Source organism: Cupressus sempervirens, chromosome 5 (genome assembly GCF_028749045.1).
Source record: "Cupressus sempervirens isolate cs-2001-9-10 chromosome 5, ASM2874904v1, whole genome shotgun sequence".
NCBI classification, from domain to species: domain Eukaryota; kingdom Viridiplantae; phylum Streptophyta; class Pinopsida; order Cupressales; family Cupressaceae; genus Cupressus; species Cupressus sempervirens.
In genome coordinates, this window is record NC_143122.1 from 901156411 (window position 1) to 901164698 (window position 8288).

Genomic DNA, 8288 nt, shown 5'->3' on the forward strand with positions numbered 1-8288 from the left:
TTCAATGTCCTCCATTACAGCCGCTGGAGGAATAACCAAAATAGGGCGATCATGGCTATGCGAAAAACAACCATTAACTTTTTTCAACTTGGATCTCTCCCTTGAATAAAACAATTCAGATCACATTGCATGCACAGTTGGAGAAGAACCATCTATTCTCACCAATGCAGAAGAAATCCTAGGCCCTGCCATGCAAACAATAAAAACCCCAATCCAAAATTGATGCAGAAGATTTCTGAAAACATCGATGCAAACTGTGTCAAGCAACTAGCAATCCAAATAGAATAGGAAAAAATAGTAGAGATCAAACAACAATAATAGGCTAGGGAAAGAACCCTAGCACAGCTAGCATCCAATGCCTCTCCACATTCTTCTCACCCGAATGTAATATTGGATAATTACTACTCTCACTCAATTGATTTAGATGCTGTGCAATAATATGGATTGAGTCACATTTGACATCAGCATGATCACGTCACCTTAGATATCAGTGGCTATAAATGTGGTTATAGGAGTCTCCAATTTGCAGAGGTGTGTTGAAAAATAAATTCCTGGCAAGTTTTAGAGAGTCTTTAGTCTTCTTATAAATGTCTTTAGTTCTGATAACGCTGAAATCATAGAGCTTGTTATCAAGGTTTACAACATCTTTAGTTTGAGAAAGCTGAATTATAGCATCTTGGAAAAGAGTATATTATCAACATTCCTAGCTTCTTATCAAGCTTTGTTAGCATCATTACTTACTTTTGATAAGTATAGAATTATCGTATTTAGGGAGTTTTAATAACATACTATTAAACTTCTTAGTATTTTTGCATTCTTCTATCGTAGAGGTTTAAAATCTTCTCTTACATCTTACTCTACTGGTGGTCATTGATCAGCTCAGCTAGCAATTTAAATTAGCAGTAGAAATGAAAGTGCTGAAATCTCAATCCAAATGGGAAGTGGAAAATGTGCTCACAATGAAGGGTGGCCATAAGGATTCTAGTTATATGGTTAATTCTCTCTCAGTTCAGGTACCTTAGTTTTCTATGTTAAATGTTCTTTCTAAGGTCAGAGGGGATGAAGAAAATAAAAAGATTTTTTATTATCTATGATACTAGTTACATGCTTTTGGGTCTATACATTTTTCTTTCTAACGTCAGAGGGGATGAAGAAAAAGAAAAGTTATTTTATTATCTACAATATTAGTTAAATGCTTTTGGGTCTATACATTTTCTTTCTAAGGTCAGAGTCGATGAAGAAAAAGAAAAGTTCCTTTATTGTCTATGATACTAGTTACATACTTTTGGGTCTATACATTTTCTTTCTAAGGTCATAGGGGATGAAAAAAATGAAAATTTTAATACTTTTTACATATTTTTGGGTCTATAATGATGATGTAGAAATATGAGACAACCGACTGTTAGATTATGGTGACTGATCAGGAAAGTATTGTACATACTTCATAAATTTTTTTGGTATGCTTCGCCATTTGTAGAAATTTTTTTGGTATTATTCACCATTCATAGATTTGCCACTAAAGTTATGGCTGACATATGGCCGACATGTTTTAACCCTAAAACAACATAAAATACTTGTATAAAAGGGTTTAGGGTTAGGTATTTTTTCATTATGTTGTGATGCGGAATTGGTTCTTGTGGTGGTATTGAGCTGTAAGGGATTATAGATTGTAATCAGGTTGTAATTACTAGATTGTAATAAGATCACACTTGTTGTTTGGTGGACGTAGCCCAGGGATTGGGTGAACCACGTTAAATCTTGGTGCCTTGTGTTTATTTCTGTGTGATCTATTATTTTTTTATTATTGGTTATATTTGAATGTAGTTTTTATTTCTGTCTGTGGTTTATCCTAACAAGTGGTATTAGAGCGAGGTTGTCTTTCAGTTATCCTCTGTAGGAAAGTCTCACGATTAAGTGAGAGTCTTAGAGTTGAGTGAGAGTGATGGCAGATGAGGGTAAGCTGAGGGTTGACACATTTAATGGGCAGAACTTCCAGTTATGGAAGATGCAAATGGAAGACTATCTATATCAGAAGGATTTATGGAAGCTGTTGGAAGGCAAAGCCAAAAATCAGGGAACTATGTCAGAGGCTGAATGGGATCTTATGGATAGAAAGGAACTTGAAAGCATTCGGTTATGCTTGGCACCATTAGTGGCATTTAATATTACAAAAGCAAAGATGATAGAAGATTTGATGAAAACCCTAGCGACACTATATGAAAAGCCTTCTGCTTCAAACAAGGTATTTCTCATGAAGCATTTATTTAATATGAAAATGGCAGAAGGTTGATCTATTGTAGATCATTTAAATGAGTTTAATACTATAACTAGTCAGTTATCTTCTATGGGTATCAATTTTGATGAAGAAATTAGGACTCTCTTGATTTTGTATTCTTTGACTAAAAGTTGGAATGGCTTGTCAATGGCGATGAGTAATTCTATTCCTGGATCTAGTACCCTAAAATATGATGATGTGATCGGTGTTATTTTAAGTGAGAAAACTTGTAGAAAATCCTCAGGTGGATCTACATCAGGAAGTTCTTTGAATGCACAAAGCAGGGCCAGAACTGAGAGAGGAAATAACTCTAAAAATTGTGGGAAATCAAGAGGAAAGTCAAAGGGGGGGAGGTCTCAATCGAGAGGACCAAATGATTGCTGGTACTGTGGGAAACCATGGCACACAAAGAAAGATTGTTGGAATTGAAAGAAAAATGAAGGCAATAAATCAGATGGAGACAAGGAGGCAAATGTGGTAAGTAACAAATCCGAAGAGGATGCTTTGCTTCTATCTTTAGAAAGTGTCGATGATTCATGGATTTTAGATTCTGGTGCTTCATTTCATGCTACACCTCATAGAGGTTATTTCATTGATTATGTCCAAGGGAATTTTGGGCTTTTTTATTTGGGGGATAATGAACCCTGTCAGATTGTTGGAAAGGGAAAAATTAAGATTAAGTTGTAGAATGGGAATCATTGGCTACTACATGAGGTAAGACATGTTCCAAGGCTAAGTAAGAATTTAATTTGAATGGGGCAACTCGGTGATGAGAGTTGTGTAGTTACTTTTAACGATAAAAATTGGAAGGTTTCAAAGGGTTCCCTTGTAGTAGCAAAATGTGTGAAAGTAGGCACCTTATATCTTTGTACAGGTCATATTGTTCCTTCTACTTTGATTGTTTCAAAGAAAAATGAATGTTTAGGAACAATTGCTGCAGTTGAGCAAGGAGAACAAATACCTGCGGTAGATTCTGATACAACACTATAGCACAACAAAATTGGGCACATGAGTGAGAAAAGTATGAAAGTACTTCATTCAAAGAAAGTTTTACCAGGTTGGAAATGTGTTAATATGGATTTTTGTAAAAGTTGTGTGTATGAAAAACAAAAGAGAGTGAGTTTTGTAAAGACTAAGAAAGAAAACAAATAGGAAAAATTAGAGCTTTTGCATACAGATGTATGGGGACCAGCTCAAGTATCTTCCCTTGGTGGCTCTCATTATTATGTTACATTTATTGATGATGCAACTAGAAAAGTATGGGTTTATTTCCTTAGATAGAAATATGATGTATTTCAAACTTTCAAGAAATGAAAATGCTTGGTTGAAAATGAGACTGGTAAGAAACTAAATGTCTCAGATCTAATAATGGTGGTGAGTATTGCAGTCATGAATTTGAAGATTATTGCTCCACTAATGGTATTCATAGACAAAAAACTATTCCAATGACTCCACAAGAAAATGGAGTGGCTGAAGACATGAATAGGACTATAATGGAGCACGCAAGGAGCATGAGGTTGCATGCTGGTTGCCCTTATACATGTGGGCGGAGGTTGTCAATACTGTAGTATATTTGATTAATAGAGGTCCCTCTACTCCTTTAGGTTGTGGTATTCTAGAGGAAGCATGGACTAGTAAGAAGGTGAGTTATTCTTTTCTCAAGACCTTCGGTTGTGAAGCTTTTGCTCATATAGACTCTGAAAATAGAACCAAACTAGAAGCTAAATCAAAGAAATGTGTCTTTTTTGGATATGGCATTAATGAATTTGGTTATAGGCTTTGGGATTTTGAAAATCTTAAAATTGTTAGAAGTCAGGATGTCATATTCAATGAGAAAGTGTTTTACAAAAATTTGTTGCAGCAACATGAGAAGAAAGAAGATGATTATGTAGTGCTAGATGATACTCCAAAAGCTAATGTTCCATCCATTCTTCATGATGTGCAACAACTGCAACAACAAATACCACACACACCAGTGAATGTTAGATAGTCAACGAGGCAAATTAGACCTCCACAAAGGTTTTCTCCCTCTTTGTATTCTATTTTACTTACTAATGCTGGTGAACCTGAAAGTTATGAAGTTGTGCAGGTGGATACCAAGATTCAGTGGGAGTTTGCAATGGAAGATGAAATGGACTCTTTGCTGAAAAATAAGACATTGGATTAATTCAAGTTACCTGTAGATAAAAAGGCTTTATAGAATAAGTGTATTTACAAGTTGAAAGAAGAGGAAGGAGGTAAGCAAATATCCAAGGCCAGGTTAGTTGTAAAAGGATTTGCATAGAAAAAGGGAATTGATTTTGATGAGATATTTTCTCCTATTGTTAAAATGACTTCTATCCGTATTGTTTTAAGTCTTGTGGCTATTGAAGATTTGCATTTAGAGTAGATGGATGTTAAAACAACCTTTCTTCATGGTGATTTGGATGAAAAAATATATATGGCTCAGCCACAGGGTTTTGAGGTCAAAGGTAAGGAGAACTTAGTGTACAAATTGAAGAAAAGTTTATATGGCTTGAAGCAAGCACCTCGGCAATGGTATCTAAAATTTGATAGTTTTATGCATGAGCATGGATATAATAGGTGTCATTCAGATTACTGTGTTTATTTTAATAGGTTGGATGATGATAGGAAGAACAGAACATTGACGCTATCTCAAGCTAATTATGTTGAGAAGGTGTTGCTACATGTCTCTATGGAGAATGCTAAAGCTGTTAGCACACCTTTACCTGGTCATTTGAAATTGACTAAGGAGATGTGTCCCAAGACACATGAAGAGGAGGATAAGATGTCCAAGGTACCCTATGCTTCAGTTATAGGAAGCTTGATGTATGCTATGGTATGTACTAGGCCAGATATTGCACATGATGTGGGAGTCGTTAACAGGTATATTAGTTATCCAGGATTTGAGCATTGGAATGCTGTCAAGTGGATTCTCAAATATTTGAGAGGAACATCCAATAAGTGTTTACACTTTTGGGGGCTCTACTACTGATTTACAGGGCTATGTTGACTCAGATTTGGCTGGAGATATTGATACCAGGTGGAGTACTATAGGTTATGTCTTTACTGTTGGTGGGGCAGCCATGAGTTGGGTTTCTAGGTTATAGAAAATTAGTGCTCTATCCACTACAAAGGCAGAGTATTTTTTTGCTACAGAGGTAGCCAAGGAGATGATATGGCTTTAGTTCTTCTTGGAAGAATTGGGACATCCTCAAAAGGATAATTATTTGTTCACAGATAGTAAGAGTGCCATTCATCTTGCAAAGAATTCCGCTCTCCATTCTAAGACCAAACAAATACAGTTGCGGTACCATTTCATTCGGTCAATTTTGAAGGATGGACAGTTAAAGCTGGAGAAGACACATACAAATGATAATACAACAGATATGTTGACAAAGGTTGTAACAAGGGAGAAGCTGAACTCCTCTTCAACTTTAGTTGGTCTTTCCGATTGAACATGAATAAAAGAACAACAGAGTGCAGGGTGGTTTGATCCAGTGGGACCCCCATGCGGTAGTGGTATTGCTACAAGATCAGTCTCCAAGTGAGAGATTGTTGTTTAGTGTGGAGCCTGATCAGTCCCCAAGTGGGAGATTGTTAGATTATGGTGATTGATCAGGAAAGTACTGTACATACTTCATAAATAGTGGGGTTTGGGGCATCACCCCAAAAAAAAATTTTGGTATGATTCACCATTCGTAGAAATTTTTTTGGTACTATTCGCCATTCGTAGATTCACCACTAAAGTTATGGCCGACATATGGCTGACATGTTGTAACCCTAAAACAACATAAAATACTTGTATAAAAGGGTTTAGGGTTAGGTATTTTTTCATTATGTTGTGATGCAAAATTGGTTCTTGCGGCAGTATTGAGCTGTAAGGGATTACGGATTGTAATCAGGTTGTAATCACTGGATTGTAATAAGATCAGACTTGTTGTTTGGTGGACGTAGCCCAGGGATTGGGTGAACCATGTTAAATCTTGGTTCCTTGTGTTCATTTCTATGTGATCTATTATTTTTCTGTTATTGATTATATTTGCATGTAGTTTTTATTTCTGTCCGTGGTTTATACTAACACCAACTTTCAAAGGAAAGAGAAACAAGATACCTAGAACACAAGAAAACTATGAGACCCAATCATGATCAAGAAGTGAAAGAAACTATGATCGAAATGGTTGTTACCCGACTCAGCCGCAAGACAAAGGGCTCATTACTTGTTATTAGTTTGTTTCAATGTTTTGGAATATAAGAATTAAGTTTCTTGTTAGATAATTGTGTATGGGCTTTAATTCCCTGATTCGAATCTCTCAGTAATCTATTATCAGAAAAATTAACATAATGTCGTATTGTTGTTTGTTTAGATGAAGATGGTTCGGGCTGTGAAGCCAATTATGGAGCATGCAATTCATTAAGACATGAGATTGGAGGTGAATGGAGGAGGCATGATTAGGATAATAGATTTCGGTGAGATTGGAGGTGAATGGAGGAGGCATATTTAGGATAACAGATTTCGGGTGTGCCACATGTGGGAATACTCTTCTTGTGGCAGACACCACTGTCAGAGCTGTGCAATCTTCACTTGGAGAAGTGGAGCAGCCAGAATTTGAAATTTATTTTGTTGATCTTCCCTCAAATGATTTCAGTTCACTGCTTTGAATGATGCCTCCAATCCAACAAGACTTTTCCAGTCCAGTAAACAATGGTGATATCAATCCAATGGCTGCAAAATCTTATTTTGCAGCGGCTGTTTGTGGATCACATTTCAGACGTCTGTTCCCAAGGAAAGCCTTTATTTCTGCCATTCTTCTCTCAGTCTCCAGTGGCTTTCAAAGGTGGGTAATAAACCCTAAGTTGTCTATACATGAATTCTATGGTGTTGTCTTATGATATTATGCAAATGCAGGTGCCAGAGAGTATTCAACAAAGAAGCTCTCGTCATGTTTATGTTTCAAGTGATTGTGAGGAGGCAGTGGGGGCTTCTTATCTTTAGCAATTTGACACAGAATTCACAAGGTTTCTAGATGCCCGAGCAGAAGAGATAGTTGATGGGGGCTGTGTGTTTATATCTCTGGTGGGTCGCAATGGAGGGACAAGCATAATGGAGGAGCAAGGAACACTAGGTGATATCGCTCGTCACTTTGAATACGCACTTGAGAAGCTAGTAAGTGAGGTATATACATAAAAGGATTTTTCTTGTTTTCTTCTGTCAAAGAAATTGCTCTTTGAGTTGACATCTAAATTGCTTTACCCATTTGGCTATCTAGATAATTAAATGATGGTGTATTTTGTTTACATGGGACAAGGTTTTATTGAGAAGGAGAAGTGGGAATCCTTCAATTTACCCTGGTTTGGTCCAAATCCAGAAGAGTTGGAAAGCATAGTTAAGAGACAAAGGGCGTTCAGGATGGAGAGTGTAAGGGTGTTGGGAGAATTTCCTTTGCATCCAATGACAGAAGTGATTAGAGCGGAGGAGGAGACATTTGGGAGAAGTGTAAGCAATCATTATAGAGCACTCTTTGAGAATATTGTGGAAGCTTATTCGGGATGTGACCGTTTGGCAGATGAATTCTTCTTCAGAATTGGGAGTAGAGCAGCTGCTAAGTTTGAGGAGTATCTTTCTAATCAAATAGAGTTGGTTGTTGCGCTTCTTATTAAGAGTGAGAATTGTAGAATAGGGTAAGCTTAGAAGAATATATCTCCAACTATATAGAACTAGGCTTTGTGTTTGGACTTTTCAAAAAATGTCTTTATAGCTGCATTATATTTTTCTATTCTATAAAATTCTTAGTTATATTATCTTCTAATTTAATGAAATATTTTTCACTTGTTTCTATTTTACTGTCAATGGTGTGAACGTGTTTAAATTCTTTCTTGTATGATCATATTTCTATTAGAAAATATTGCCATTTTAAATAGTACTGAAAATAAAAACCAGCACCCCTTAACATCTATCAACCCACTACAAAACTAGCACTACACTTTAACAAAGAACACCAAGAAAACACAG

General features: G+C 36.3%; 1 pseudogene; it reads left to right on the forward strand.

The window, feature by feature from the left end:
- Nucleotides 1-908: 908 nt before the first annotated feature.
- Nucleotides 909-7961, forward strand: LOC149558840 (indole-3-acetate O-methyltransferase 1-like; annotated as a pseudogene).
- Nucleotides 7962-8288: the final 327 nt, after the last annotated feature.